The 16990-nt window shown below is 39.0% G+C and overlaps 1 protein-coding gene across 3 annotated transcripts in view; it reads left to right on the top strand.

The window, feature by feature from the left end:
• The window catches only part of LOC137283769 (protein N-terminal asparagine amidohydrolase-like), a 636304-nt gene that overhangs the window by 249748 nt on the left and 369566 nt on the right, over nucleotides 1-16990 (top strand). The window lies entirely within an intron of this gene.

Below are 16990 nucleotides of genomic sequence, written 5' to 3'. Positions count from 1 at the left end.
ATTCTGCTATCAGTGAGGACGAGAAAAAAATGTATATAAAACAAGGGATACAACAAGCCCAACAAACATTTATTTTGAAAACATTAAACTGTTTCGCTGAAGTTAATGTTTTAAATTGATATGATTGCAAATTAATTCCTTGTTTTATATTAAACTATTCCTGTACCCAACAGTCTTCCTCTCACTAGTAACACTTTTAGTCATGTTATGGGATTTATAATTAATATGAGTGAGGGAAGGATAGTTTTTATTGCATGGGTTATATGGGGTGGTCCCGTAGCCCCATTGTTTATACTTCTTGGTTTATGGTGTGGTTGGGTGGGATGGAGTTTGTTGTGTTTAGGTGAGTAGAGGTGGAGGGGAGGCGAAGGAGGTGTTAGGGGTGTAGCTGGTGTAGGGGAGGAGGATCTGAGAGTATGGAGTTGTATGAGATTAAGGTGTGTGCAGGCTTGGGCAGGTCGGTGTGTTTGATGTGTTTATTTATTTGGAGTATGTGTTTTTGTTTGATTGGGCACATGTTTTATATGGTGGTGTGTCTTTGTGTGTGGCAGTGTATGCAGTATTTTTACCATGTACATTCATTGATTGTGTGAGTGTCCAACCTGCATTTTGGGCATAACAGGGGTGATTTGCAGTAGTTGGAAGGGTGAGTGTAGAAAGAACAGAATTGGCATTGTTGTGGGTTTTTCATGATTGGGTGTACTTTGTATGTGCACCAAATGTGATGAAGGTGGGGAGGTTGGTAGTGTCTAATGTAAAGAAGGTTGTTGGAGTGTCGCAGGTTCGAGTCTCTTCTTGTCCGAAACAAATCTGATGAGACGAAGTTGTCTTAAAAAGCTGTTTATTGCCTGTAACTGTAATTATAACAACATGACCAAATGTTGATATCTGTCTGTATGCCGTCGTCTGAGGCTGACAGATGACAATCAGAAGTGAATTCAAATTGTGCTGACAGGCAATTGATAAAATAATGGTTCATAAGTAAGATAGACATGTTAAATATATTTATAACCACACGTGCTACGCATGGTAGTAGCACATTAGCATGAGAGAAACAGTCACAGATATGGCGCGAGGTCAGTGATCCGTGAAATACAGTGATCCCTCATGATATGAAATATGGACCTTTCACACATTCTCGTACGTGCTAAGATAGTGCAGTATTCCAGTTAGTAATCGTGATAAGCAGGATACTAGTATTTACATTATACGCAATCACTACGCAGATTTACTAACTTTGTGATTACATTGCCTGATAGATAGTTAAGTAATACAATTAGGTACAATTATTACACTAGCGTCTAAAGGTATTTATAGAATGAACACACAAGGAGAGTACCTTACCTGTAATTATAACAACATGACCAAATGTTGATATCTGTCTGTATGCCGTCGTGACAATCAGATGACAATCAGAAGTGAATTCAAATTGTGCTGACGTCACAGGCAAAAGCTCATGAATTACCTGGGTGTCAGATACAGGTAGCACGTACAACTCCTTATTATTTGCTTGTTGAAAGGCAGAAGAAATAAGAAATACGGGTGTCGGCGACAGGAGTGTTGGAGTTGTAGATGGTGGGTTGCCTGTTATTTATTATTTTGAAATGGGTTATTTTTGGTTGGGTGAGGATGGAGTTTGCAATGTCTATGTATTGTTTGATGTCTGTTTCAGATTCCCTTGTATCTATGTGTATAACCCCCTGTATTGATGTCTGCCAATGTAGGTATTGCCAGCTGATGTGTGTGTGGTTTAGTGTGTTGTTGAGTGCTTGTTTGTCTGTGAATGTAATTTTGAAGCCTTGGCTGCAATTGTTTATGTATTTGTATTGTATGTTATGTTGTTTGAGGCATGATGTAAATTTGTTGAGTATGTGTGATTTCGGGGTGTCTGTGTGTTTGTGGCAAAGGCCAGGAGACTAAGTGTGCTGGTTTGGGCTTGTAGGGGGCCGGGACGCATTGTTTTTTGCTTAAGGGGTTAGTTTCGGATGGAGAGATGTGTGGATATTTGGTGAACTTGGTTGTATTACTGATGGGTTGGAATGGCGGTAGGGGGTGGTTCAGAAGTTGGCTGGGGGGATAGTAGAGAGTCTAGGTCAATGCTAAAGTTGATGGGGTTGGTTTGTTGTAGGGATTTTGGGGAGTGGGAATCTTCGGTTGAGGTGTAAAATAGTGAGGCAGAGATTGTGAAGGGGATGCTATACTGGACTGGCAGGGGAAGGGGTGGGTAGGTGGGGTTGGGCTTGGTAGTGGGGACAAACGGGTTTTGGTGTGGTGATGCAATGAATGTACAAGAATGTACAAATGATGAAAGTAGAGCATATATACAGAGGTGAAATATAGGGGGAAAAAATGGTGATATGTGTTTGAATCCGATGATTACTCCAGTATGACCAATATAGGTGAGTAATGTATGCTTTATGTTCCTCTCGTTGTTGTTACTGATTTCTAATGACATTGAACAGAATCCTGCCCTGACAAAGAAACTGTAATAGGCGTGGTTTTGATGTGCGTTATCTTCACCCATTGACAGCTGAGTTTGAGAAATAATTAGTTAGGAACAAGATGTTAATCAACCTTCGTTTGACCACGTTAGAGGGTGATATCTGCATTTCAGAGGTAATAAAAGAATTACGAGAGATGCGGACCAAGATAAACAAAAACTTCACCAAACTTATGAACTGAATCAACGACATTGAACATTCTGTGAATGAACTAACTACAAAGAGTGCTGAACTATGTAATACAGTTGATAATGTACTCACGAAGTTGGATATGGTGGAAAATTCCTCACGACTGAACAACCTTATATACTACCGACGGAAAATAAGGGAACCAAGAAATTGAATGTAGATGACTTTGACTGTGACAGGGTCCGTTATTGTGACGTATCTCCCAAACGCAACATCCAATGACAATGGAATTTTGCATAATGCATGCCCAGCACGTGCTACACGTGCATACAGAAGTTAACTCCTGTAAATGTACTGGAGAAGTCGCAATCACTAATGCAATAGAGATTGACAGTTACTGACAGAAATGCCTCCGAGGCAGTATCTCGGTGAAGCAACAAAATGGAGAATTTGGGGGATGATAGAGGGGGGGGGGACATCATCTTGTGAAGTTGCCCGGCAGATGGGTAAATCAAAAAGTGTAATTTCACGCCTGTGGGATAAGTACCGTCAAACGGGTGGGGTTGCAATGAGACCTGGGCGTGGTAGACCAAAATCAACGACACCACGACAGTATCGTCTCATTACGTTAATTGCTCTATGCGATAGGTTTAAATCTGCCCCTGCCATCAATAGAGAATTCCGCACACTCACTGGAAGACGCATTTCAACCTCAACCGTTAAAAACCGATTCTATCAAGGTTGTCTGAAAGCAAGACGGCCTTTTAAGGGTGTCACCCTTTCAGCTCACCATAAGCGCCAAAGATTGGCATGGGCTAGGCAGCATCAGGGACGGGCTATGCGCCACTGGCGTTACACCATGTTCTCTGATGAGTCAAGATTTTACCTACGATTCACAGATGGCAGAAAGCGTTGTTGGCGTTGGAGCGGGGAGCGATATGCCAGAGCAGCAATTCTTGACCATGATCGATATGGAGGTGGTAATGTCATGGTGTGGGGTGGGATTATACTTGACAGACGATCAGATTTGGTCATCATTAACGGAGCCATGACTGGTCAGCGATACGTTGACCAAATATTGCGTCCTGTTGTGGCTCCATTGGCTAGAGTTATCGGCCGAAATTTTGTATTCCAAGATGATAATGCCAGACCAAATCGGGCCCGAATTGTCTCCGCTTATCTCCGACAAGAAGGTATCCAGACATTGGACTGGCCCTCTAAGTCCCCAGACCTGTCCCCAATTGAACATCTTTGGGACGTTCTTGGTCGAAGGTTGTACACCTGGGACCCAGGACCCGCCAACCTGGCCCAGCTTGGTTCAGCTCTCCAAGAGGAATGGCGGGCAATACCACGGGCAACCATCCGGAAATTGATTAACAGCATGCCATCAAGGTGCCTTGAATGTGTTGCCCAACATGGTGGCCACACCAGATATTGAACTTGACGCCTAAAATTGATTTAGTAGATATTTAAAGCAGTTTCAAATTCGCTATTATTTCATTAGTTCCCTTATTTCTTGCCAATAGTATATTGTCTAACCTGTAAAAAGCTGAAACTATTTATGGACAAGGCCCAATCGGAGGATAAATTCGCAATATTGAAGTTTGACAAGCTACAGATCAATGATGAGCTGTACAAACTCAACAGCTCATGTGATGATATTCAACTTGTGAAAACTTTCAAAAACTGGAAACATGGAGGATATACAACACGTCAATCCAGCAAGAAATATGGGCAAGGCCAAGACCCACATGACTCAAAAGCATGTGTCAGTGTATTATATTGGAATATCGAAGGGCCAAAACGAAGGTTCCAACGACCATTTACTAACTTTTAGAAGACCTTTCACATCGTTTCACTGGTCGAAACATGGGTGAATAAGGAGGATAGACTCACTCTGTCTGGCTATGTTCAATATAGTCAGGTTAGGAAAAAGTCTGATAATGCTGTTCGGAATTCAGGTGGAATTTTAACATGTATTAGCTCAGATATTTCAAAATGTGTGACCCTATTAAACAGCTGTTCAACAGACATAATGTGGATAAAGATACAAAGTCATCGTTCATTACTTGTCTTATACTACGGTGTAGTGTATTTTTCACCTGTGAACTTGAGTGGTTATGCTAATGAACCAATATTTACTATCCTGGAAGAAAATATTACAAATGTTTGGGCACCCGTGGCGAGCCACCTCCTCGTGGTGGGTGCTGGGTAGCACTAAGAGCTCGCCGACACCCCTGTTGGTTTATTTGGAAAAAAAAACCTGTTTGCAGTGGGTTGCGACTCTGTGTCGGTGGAGGAAGGGATCCTGGTGTTCCTGTTGCTCAATACACCACTTTTGCTCTGACTTCTCCTAGACAGGTGGTTCAATGGGCCCAGGTCAACCAGTCGGCTGGTAATGCCAAGCCCTGTGCATGCAGGATATATATATGTCAGTGCACAAATTTTATTTGGACTTTTACTTTTGGTCTTGGCCTATTTGTTCATTGAGCTTTTCTAATTTTAAAATGCATTTTTGAACTTCTGAACTTTTGCCTAGAGTCTGCCCAGAAGGCGGTGGCTCATGGGCCAATCCGGTAGACTAATTATTTATAATTCTTCTACTGGAGTATATCATCCGGGTATCCTTGGTGCTGCAAACAGGAGGCCTGCTTGCTTTAGCATTGTCCTTGTGATACTCCGTGGTGGTGGATCGGATCAGATGATGAACCATATTACACTAACCATGGCTTATGAAACTCCAACGAAAAAAAAAAAGTCCACTCTATATTGACCCTTTTGATACTGACCATAGACCGTCTGCATCAATTGAGTATTGGCCGCGTTTCATTGTGATTGAGACTCTTGACAAGACACCGTTGAAGTTGAACCCCTTTGCTGTATCCAAAGGTATTCAAGGTATTGCTGGGGATGTGAAGAACATAAGACGGTTAAGTTCGGGTGCCCTGCTGGTCGAGTGCGGGAATAAGCAGCAAGCAACAAATCTGATGAACATTAAATCTCTCGTGGGCATTCCAGTCACGGTCTCTGCACACAAAACCAAGTAAAGGTAGTGTGAGAGATCGTGATCGATTGTTTAATGATATGTCGGACATTGATCTATGTCAAGCGCTTTTCAACTCGGAGAAACAACGAAACCATCAAAACAAATACGTATCTGTTTACATTTTCAACTCCAAATGCACCCAAATCAGTGAAGGCAGGCATTCAAGTTGACACCTACATCCCCAACCCGCTAAGGTGTTTTAAATGCCAGAAATATGGACACGGTGTAAATACTTGCACATTGTCTGTTGCGTGTGCTCACTGTGGTGAGAAGACACACACAACAGAAGATTGTGATAGTGATTTTAAAAAATGCACCAATTGCTCAGACGACCATTCTTCATTTTCCAAACAGTGTCCCATTGGGAAGGAACAAATGGAGATAAACAAAATCAAATTTACTCAAAATGTGTCTTTTTCTGAGGCAAAAAAACTGGTAAAGAGATCTGATCCAGAAAGCAAAAGCATCATCAGAATCTAGCTCTAAAATAACAACACCATCCACAGGCTGCCAAACTACCTTGACATGGGTAAATTGTGATTCTCGACAGCTTTTGTACCCTGATTTATCATCTCAGACTGAGGGATCACTTCCTAGTACCTGAAAGTCTTCTTCTGATCACAAATCATGATCTCAGTCGCACTCAAAGTCTCAATCGACAGCTGATAGTCAAAAAACTGTTAAAAGAAAACTTAAGTCTAAGCCTGATGCTTCAAAACAACAGTGGCAGAGTTCCTAAAGGGTCACAGAATAAAATTCAATTGTTTAATAAATATGGGTCTCTTTAGGACATGGACGTTTCTGAAAATGTCCATTCTAGGGCACATAGCTTGTCGCCTTCCAAAAGAGTGTGGGGTAGATCCCAATAAATCTCCCCCAAAAGATAGTTTATTCCAATAATATTGTACAGTGGAACTATGCAGAGGATTGAGGACTAATTTACATGAATTACAGCTATTAGTCCAAGATTTTACACCTTCAGCGATCTGTCTCCAAGAGACATATTTAAAACAAACAAATCCATTTGACCTTCATCAATTTAATGCACATCATTGTTTTTCACCTCTGGGTGAAAAGGCCACTGGCGGATCATCCATTCTAGTCAGACAAAACGTTATTCAAAGCCCTGTTTCACTTAATACTAATATGCAGGCAGTTGCAGTGAGAATTGCTTTACATGTAGCATTTACGCTATGCCATCTCTATATTTCACCATCTTCAACGTTTGCCAAAACTGATCTTCAAGCTTTATATGACCAACTCCTGAATCCCTGTATTATAATGGGAGATTTAAATGGGCACAACCCACTCTGGGGTAACTACAAACACTAATGGTAAATTGTTGGAGGAATTTTGTTCTGACAATGATTTATGTATTTCTAATGATGGTTCCAACATATATTTACACCCTGGTACAGGGACTTATTCTGCTCTTGACTTGTCACTGACAAATTCAGAACTACTAAATGAATTCAAATGGTCAGTCCACGATAACCTCTGTGGAAGTGACCATTTTCTTACTATACTAAAATCTGTAAAACCATCTGATGTTCCTCCATCATCAAGGTGGAATTTTAAAAAGGCTAACTGGGCTTTGTGCTGAAAAACTTAAACCTGAACATTTTATTGATGTTCCTGATGCTATTAAATGTTTATCTGGTGAACTGAATTCCATAGCTGATGAGTGTATACCAAAGGCCTCTGCAGTTCCACATATTCGAAAACCATGGTTCATCGATGAATGCAAACAAGCTAGGAAGGCAAGGAAAAAACAGAACATTATTTCCGTAGCCATCCTATGGTGCACAATTTAAATAAATTTTAAATTTTAAATGCTAAAGCGTGGCGTACCTTTAAACAGAACAAACTCCAATCTCATCAAAATTATGCCTCCAAAATAAATTCTCGGACACCCATGTCCAAGGTATGGAACATGGTCCAGAAAATTAAAGGTAAAAGTATTAAATTTACAGTCCATCATCTAAAACATGGAGATCAATTACTTACAGATAAATCAGATATTGTGAATAAAGTGGGCGAAACTCTCTCTAAACATTCTTCCTCTTCTAATTATATACCCAAATTTCAGCAATATCAAAAACAACAAGAAAAGAAAACTATTAATTTCAATTCTGATAATGGGGAAGATTATAATGAAACATTTTCTATTCATGAACTCCATACTGCTCTTGATCAAGCTCATGACACTGCTACAGGAGCCGATAACATACATTATCAACTCATGAAGCACTTACCAAAATCCTGTTTAGAGACTCTCTTATCAATTTTTTTATGGTATTTGGACTTCCGGGAAATTTCCCTCTTCATGGCATGATGCCATAGTAGTACCAATACCTAAACCTGGACGTGATCATATGGATCCATCCAATTATCGACCTATTTCACTAACTAGCTGTGTTTGTAAGACCATGGAATGCATGATAAATAATCGACTTGTATGGTACTTGGAAACTGATAACCTTATCACAGATATACAGTGTGGTTTCCGTAAAAACAGAAGTACAGTCAGTCACTTAGTGCGTTTGGAATCATTTGTGAAAAATGCGCTGATTAATAAACAAGATGCTGTGTCTATCTTTTTTGATTTTGAGAAAGCATATGACACAACCTGGAAATATGGCATTTTGAGAGATTTACATGATTTCGGCTTACAAGGTCATTTGCCTGAATTCATAGCCAAATTCTTAAATAACAAACAATTTCAATCCGCAGGGGTTCTACCCTGTCTGATCATTACAATCAGGATCAGAGTGTTCCACAGGGCAGTATTTTGTCTGTCACACTTTTTAGCATCAAGATCAACAGTTTATCAAAAGTTTTAAACCATTTAATAGATGGATCTTTATTTGTGGATGATTTTAATATTTCTTGCCCTGGTTAAAATATGCCTACTATTGAATGGCAACTACAGTCGTGTTTAAGAAAAATAGATAAATGGTGTCTTGAAAACAGCTTCAAATTTTCTAAATCAAAAACCAATTGTATACACTTCTGTCGTAAATACAAACCTCATAAAGACCCAAAACTATTTCTCAACCACCGCCGTATAAAACTATCTTTACAATATATTACAAAATTAGCTTCTAATGAGTCTAATCCCGCATTTAATTGTGTCTTTAATCCTCTCTATGAGGATTTGTATAACAAAAAGTCTTCCCTTGTTCCGCCTCTTGGGCACAGAATTGAGCCATTTCTTGCTGCTTCTAGCATTGAGTTGGAAAATATAGCTCCTTCCTGTCTCCTTTCTTCTCCTCCTTGGCAGTTGGTTAGGCCACAAGCTGACCTAACATTAACTACATTTAAAAAATCACAAACGAATGAAAAACAGTATAAACAAGAATATAATCAATTGAAACATAAATATAGCAATTGTAAATCCTTATTTACAGATGGGTCCAGGGACGGTGGCGCAGTGGCTTGTGCCACTGTCATTGGTAACAGAACAATGTCTTCTAGATTACCAGATGATAGTTCCATTTTTACAGCAGAAGCTAACGCCATATTATCAGCTCTTAAATATATCGAAAGACACCCTAAACGAAAACAATATATAATCTATTCTGACTCTCCTTCTTGCCTTCAGGCTATTAAAAATATTTCTTGCAAACATCCACTTTTAATAGAAATTATTGAATTGTATAATGATCTTGCCACTGGCCAATATGACATCGTCTTCTGTTGGTTACCAAGCCATGTAGGAATCTCTGGTAACACATTGGCTGACGGTGCTGCTAAAGCAGCACTCAACAAATCAGTGACACCACTTCTTATTCCTTATAGTGATTTACAAAGCCACCATTAGATCTTATATCCGTGATCTGATGCAAAAGAAGTGGGACACCCAAGTGGGTATCAATAAATTACATGAGATAAAACCTTACATTGGTTATACCCATTTGGGCTGTCAGTGCAGATTTGAAGAGGTTATTTTAAGACGATGTCGTATTGGCCACACTAGATATACTCATGCGTACCTGTTAAAAGATGAGGATCCTCCATTTTGTATCCCTTGTGATGAGAGAGTCACAGTCAAGCATATTCTGCTTGACTGTGTTGAATTCTCCATCACAATGGATAAGTATTTTACAGTTAAAACAATGAAGGATCTTTTTACCAGCGTTAATTCTCATTTAATTATAGGTTTTTTAAAAGAAATTGATTTTGTGGTTGAATTTTGAATAATATGCTCTGTAAATAGATGTATTTTAATGATTGGTAGTTTGAATTAGTAACTTGAATTGTTGGTGGCTGTACCCTCAAAGGGGGTTGAAGTATTGTAAAATTATTGTCCTCCTGAGAGGGTACGTAAGTCCACAAACATTCACAGTAAATTTAAGTCTACCAGGTTTTTAATCGTAGTATTCATGTTATTTTAGTTTTGACTAACTTTTCGTACAATCGCCAGCAGCCGAAGGGATGGTGTAGATCCAATTTGGGTCCATGTAGGTAGCAAAGGTACTGTAAGTCCCCATGGTCCCTAGTGTGGTGATCTACGTTCTGTTGTTGGCAATCTATTGTCTGTTTTTAAAATCTGTATTGTCTAAATAGTGACATTAGTTTTAACTTTCCATGCTAGTTATAATTGAAATTGTGATGTTCTAGTTGTTTTACTGTCTTTCGATGACAGATTTTACCACATGCATATATTTCATTTAAATGTTCTCACACCAACTCTTGACCTTTTGTAAAACTACAGGACTTATAATTTGTAATGGGCATTTGTTCAGTGATAAGGGTATTGGTAAAATTATGTGCTTCGCAAACAATGGGCAAAGTACCGTAGACTATGTTCTTTCTACAGAAAATAACTTGGATCTGTTTAAAAGTTTTGATGTTACTGATGAAGTGGAATCCTCCCACTGACCTTTCTGTTAACACTGTGGGTTCCAACCCTGTTATTTATGAAGATATTATTGCCCCAAAAGTTAAGTTCATCTTGAAAAATGTTATGTGTATAAAAGATATTTATGTTGGAAATTGGGACAAAGTTAGTCCTGAAGATACCAATTTGTTTTACTCGTTGGTGGATGATGGTAAAATATCCAAAGCTTTGAATCAGTTTCATTTTATAATGCATTTGTGTGATGGACACTGTAAGATAGTTCTTTCCTCATGTGAATGTGGTGATACCAGGGGAGGTAACTGGTTTGATAGAGAATGTATTGAAGTGCGTTGCAAGGCTCGCTGTTTTCTTTTTGCATTTCATGCCAGTAACAGTTTCAGAGATAGACAACAGTACATGGACTCATGGAAGTCATATCAGCAGCTTTGTTCCTTGAAAATGTCTTGCATGTTTCAAGAACATGTCGAAAAATTAAATAAGGCACTGTGGACAAGGGATACTAAATCATTCTAGGCAATCGTTAACCAGAAGCGTTTTTCTACGTGTAATAAGATTAAACCTTTGGAGTGGGTTGATTACTTTGAACAGTTGTTTAGAGGTCTCTGTAAATCAAATGTTGAGGCAGATTTTCATGAAGTAGTTCAAACTTTTGTAGCTTCTGTTGATGTTGATTTCACTACCCCTAATGTGGAAGAGGAATATCTTGATAGGGAAATATCTATGCAGGAAGTAATCGACGCTGTAGAATATGCAGTCAGGTTAAGCGCCTGGTGTTAGTGGGATTAGCATAGAGTTTTTCTGTTGCCTCCAAATGTCCCAATCTGTTGCCTCCAAATGCTACAATTTTTGTTTAATGCGAAACTGTATACAGGGGTATACCCGTCAGCCTGGAACCTCGGTGTCATTATTCCCTGCATAAAAATGGTGGTGTCAATATACCATTTAACTACAGACCGATCACACGTTTGGAAGTTTCAGGGAAGATATTTGCTAAGATTATCAATAGTAGGCTGTATGCATGGACTCAACAAAGAAATGTTCCCACTTCAGAGCAAGCAGGTTTTAGACATGGTTTCCAAACAGTTGATAATATCTTTATTCTCCATACTGTTGCTGATAAATATTTATCATTACTTAGGGGATGGTTGTATTTTGCTTTTGTTGATCTAAAAGCTGCATTCGACTCTGTTGACAGAAATAGTTTATTTTATAAACTATGGCTTGGAAATGTGAGAGGAAAAATGTTCACTCTACTAAAAAGTATGTATCAAAGCATAAAGTCATGTGTTTCACTTAAAACCTCTTTTTCTTTGAATGTATGTATGGAGTGTGTCAAGGATGCCAATTAGCCCCATTTTTTTCTCCTTTTTTATTAATGACGTAGTGGAATATTTGTCTACTGATAAACAGAGGTGTGTTAAACTACACTTCATAGAGCTGTTTTTTCTGTTGTTTGCAGATTGTTCTATTTGATGGTACAGTTCTTGGGCTGCAGAAGAGAATTGATAACTTAAATTCCTATTGCAACAAATGGAAACTTAAAATACATATTGACAAGACTAAGATTATTTTTTTTGGAAAAGCAGGCAGACTTAGGAAATATGAAAAATTCTTTTTAAATGGAACCCCTATAGAGATAGTTCCATCATATAAATATCTTGGTGTTCACTTTTCGTGCCCTGGAAGTAGGTATAAAACTCAAAAAACCTTAGCAGGAAAAGCATAGAAAGTACTCTCTATTGTTAGATCTTCTATGAAAAATTCCACAAACTTACCATTGAAAGTCTTATTATATGTATTTGATACTAAAATTCTTCCAGTCTTGATGTTTGAAGCACTGTTGTAGTTAAAGCACTAGTTCAGGGTGAAAGTGTGCTTTATTACACTATACATGGTGGTAGAGCGAACTGTATTTCTTTTGTAAGATGCCATATTTAATAATTTCTAAGCCTAATTTTGATTAATCTATGGCAAAAAACAGACGACGGTGTCTGTGACCTATATTAAGAATCCTCACACACGGCTAACTGACAGCCCCCTATGTTAAGACAAACATTACTTAAAACTAAAAAAACAAATGATGAGCAGTTTGGTGACGGTTTATGTTCGGGTTAAATATCTTCTCTACTCTAGATCATTTTAATTACACCTGTGATTCTCTTAAACCATACAAGGCAATATGACCATCTCATTTCTACTACCAATGAAAGTTCAGATCTGTACATTCAGCTGAAGCTGACTAGTCATGCGACATTCCACAACTGCATCGTGGGAATGTAAATGTAGCAGGGCGTGGAGTCATCCCACAGATGACATCCTTACCTTGTCAGCTTGCTGACGGGGTTAACCTCTTTGGTCATGTGGACAAGGCATCCGACTTCGGATCAGAAGGTCTGTCGTTCAAATCCCAGCACGGGACTCGGAAATTTTGTGGCCGCTACATAAACATTGCAAACATTACCATGTCTCTGTAAAATTTTGAGTCGATCTATGAGACATTTTATCCTTTGAAAAATATAAATGTAATGTTTCCACAAGTGATGTTAGCTGTGTGATGAAACTGAAAACCAAGAAACAGGATGTGATGAAGCAGTTTACTGTGGGAGTTTACTGAACGCTGTTCAGATCATATGTTAATGATTGAACATGGAAGATGTTTAAAACTTGCATGTAATGAATGTTTATGTCCCTTGTGTGTTATTCCTATGATCGAATCCGAGTACCATTTCTGCTTTCCATTCTATGATGATCTGAGAACATCTCTCATACCACGTTTTTATTATTTATATCCCTCTGAAACCAAGCTAGCTCTACTGTTTACTTCCAGGAACAGCATTGTTATAAACAACCTTGCTAAGTATATTTTCCTAGCTATGAAAAAGCATAGGAACTGTTTCGTATCTAGCTGATCTTGTAGCCACATCTTTGAACAGCTACCCCTCTGCGTCCATTCCGTCACTTCCACATTTATGGCGCTTCATGTCATTTTGTGAATACATCATGTATGTGTTTAAAGGGCCGGTGGCCCCCCTTACTGAATAAAGCATACATTACTCACTACACCAATATAGGTAGTCCAGTATAGTCCAGTGTCCTGTTGTTCAAAACAACCTGAGCTAAGATCAACCTCAAGTACTAAGGTTAGAGTTACAATCACCTTAAGAAAAGGATGCACCCATTGCACAAAACAACCTTAGGGTAACCTTAACTTGGACTCCAACCTTAGCCGTAACCTTAAGTCCGCTGGAAGTCCGCTCACCTCATTCACGTATACTTGTTTGGCATGTCTTGTGAAACCAACTATAGAAGTTCGAACTAAACTATGCCCTCGTCTTCATCAACGTATTCATTTGTCTTCGTCAACGCAATGTTCATCAAAATCACGAGCTAATTCACCACGAGCCGATGACTACAGACCAGCGTTGACAAGGTTTTAAAAGTGAACGTTGTGTGAGAATTATGCTAGCATGGTCCTGGATCTGCATATGGCTATAAAATTACACAGAAATGTAGAATATTTAATTTCCTATCCGTTGGTATAAATACAACTTCGACAACCTGGGGTTTGAGAGAGACAGTTAAATGTTGTCCAAAACTTTTGTGTGCATTAAAAATCAGTAAATTTCTCCATTTTTCTTCGTCTACCAATAAAAGCACTCCGCTACGATTTTATTAATTTATCATCTTTACCAAAAGTGTGAGGGAAGAAAATACAGCCTGATGTCAGAATGACATAAGTGTATATGAAATGGATTTATGTGCTACTGCACTACGTTTATATGCTCAACATTCAAAATGGCCCGCAATAAATGTCAAAAATGGATTCTCTTCTATGATGTCAAACGTCGACAGGGAGCTGATGCACGTATAAAGATAAGGGGGCATAACTCCGCTATGCTTTACATTAGGTCAAAGTAACTCAGATTATGTGGAGAGAATTTACTGTGGATAGGGACAGTATATTTTCGTTACGTTTTGTTGACAGTGAACCATACTATTGCAATACAAAGTTCCCCAATGTGGGAGGATACCTTTTGGTACTTTCACAATTTGTAAGAAAGGATGCCAATGTACTACATCAGAAAGCAGGTAATAGCGATTTGGGAGGCCCAGTCCGATAAATAATTTAGTTCTTAGATTCCCATATTCTCTTGTTTGTGTAGATTTATTTTGATTAATTTTGCATCATTATTAACCGGAGTAACAGACAAGTCTTCAAATGTAATGAAATAACTGAAAATATTGTGACATTTTAGCTGACGTCATGGCATGTTTTGTGCATTTTGCCTTGCTGATTAGTATATATCTCACCTAATTTCCATTGAATATGTCAAAGGTCTCATCTTCTATGTCAGAATTCAACACACTTTAGACAGAACAAAAAACGAATGGTTGTACCATTGAAATAATATCCTGAATATATCAACAATTAGGCGGTTTTACTACGTATCTTATTGTGAACAAACACGCGCACCCGTCTGGCATCAATTTAGCGTAAATGAATATTCATTTAGGATATAAACATTTCTTCTTATGATTATGATATTTCTCTTCATAAGTATGTAATGAAATGTGAAAAGAGAGAACTATTAGATTATGGGTGTAAGGTGTGTCCTGTTATATATTTTTTAGCAGTTTTCATATAAATATTGAGTTAAAAATCCTGCTATCAAGATATGTTTCTGAAGGTTTTTGACAAACTCGCACCTGGTCAAAATACGCAAAATATACATCACAATACTAAAAGTGCAATCTGAATGATATGGCCATTGTGTTTACTCTTGTTCAACCGGCCTTCACCTCAATGAAATTGCCTAATATGTGCAATAATGTTGACGTGTGACATCACTACCGATGACCGATTTCTTTCAAAATGGCAGCTTCGCTGACAAGGGTACACAGGATTTTGCAAGGACAGTTGCTTTAATTCAGGGATCTTTTGGACTTAAATATGAGATGTAAGTAATCAGAATTATTCTGACTATCTGTGTATTGTTATATGTTTTTATCGTTTACATTGTAAATGATTACATGATGCCATTTAGAAAGTGGTCAAATGCAACATATGTCATATTTGGGATTTCACTTTCTTAGTAAAGTACAAATTCTAGTACTTTTTTCGGTTGAGTCCCATCCGGGATTCGAACCCGCACCCTCAGAGTCAGGCACCTAATCGCCAGCACACAAAGTCAGCCGCCTAGCCCGCTCAGCCACCGCGACTTCCACAAAAAATGAAAGTCGGACAACTGGTAGTCTAGACTGCGTACTTTGTGTACCCCTCTGATGAGTGTAAATTGGCACGGCTCCCACGGCCGAAAGCTATGATTACACGATGCCATTTAGAAAGTGGTCAAATGCAACATATGTCATATTTGGGATTTCACTTTCTTAGTAAAGTACAAATTCTAGTACTTTTTTCGGTTGAGTCCCATCCGGGATTCGAACCCGCACCCTCAGAGTCAGGCACCTAATCGCCAGCACACAAAGTCAGCCGCCTAGCCTGTTCAGCCACCGCGACTTCCACAAAAAATGAGAGTCGGACAACTGGTAGTCTAGACTGCGTACTTTGTGTACCCCTCTGATGAGTGTAAATTGGCACGGCTCCCACGGCCGAAAGCTATGATTACACGATGCCATTTAGAAAGTGGTCAAATGCAACATATGTCATATTTTGTGTGCTGGCGATTAGGTGCCTGACTCTGAGGGTACGGGTTCGAATCCCGGATGGGACTCAACCGAAAAAAGTACTAGAATTTGTACTTTACTAAGAAAGTGAAATCCCAAATATGACATATGTTGCATTTGACCACTTTCTAAATGGCATCGTGTAATCATAGCTTTCGGCCGTGGGAGCCGTGCCAATTTACACTCATCAGAGGGGTACACAAAGTACGCAGTCTAGACTACCAGTTGTCCGACTCTCATTTTTTGTGGAAGTCGCGGTGGCTGAGCGGGCTAGGCGGCTGACTTTGTGTGCTGGCGATTAGGTGCCTGACTCTGAGGGTGCGGGTTCGAATCCCGGATGGGACTCAACCGAAAAAAGTACTAGAATTTGTACTTTACTAAGAAAGTGAAATCCCAAATATGACATATGTTACATTGTAAATGACGGAAGAAGCCAGAAATGCTGATAAATACCGTTGTCGTTCTGCATGATTTTTCGTCAGTCATGACGTCACGCTGCACAGAAACTTTGACAGTTTCTTAAGAGTCATTAAACGATTGCATTGTATCCATTTTTAATTTGCTATCTCTTGCTACGATACTCTTCCCTGAATATTCTAAGTGTATTGAGCCATTGAAAGCAATGATTAGACAGACGGCTGGCTGTCGGAAAAGTTCCTAAAATGCTACGCAGTGTAAAAAGGGATTTTTTCTTTGTTTACATTTGAAACGTGCAGTCTTTCGAGCACAGTGTTCGTTCTCAAGCCCAGTGTTTTTCATTTCGTT

The sequence above is a fragment of the Haliotis asinina genome, chromosome 5 (genome assembly GCF_037392515.1).
Source record: "Haliotis asinina isolate JCU_RB_2024 chromosome 5, JCU_Hal_asi_v2, whole genome shotgun sequence".
Lineage (NCBI taxonomy): Eukaryota > Metazoa > Mollusca > Gastropoda > Lepetellida > Haliotidae > Haliotis > Haliotis asinina.
This window is presented reverse-complemented; position numbering and strand designations above follow the sequence as displayed.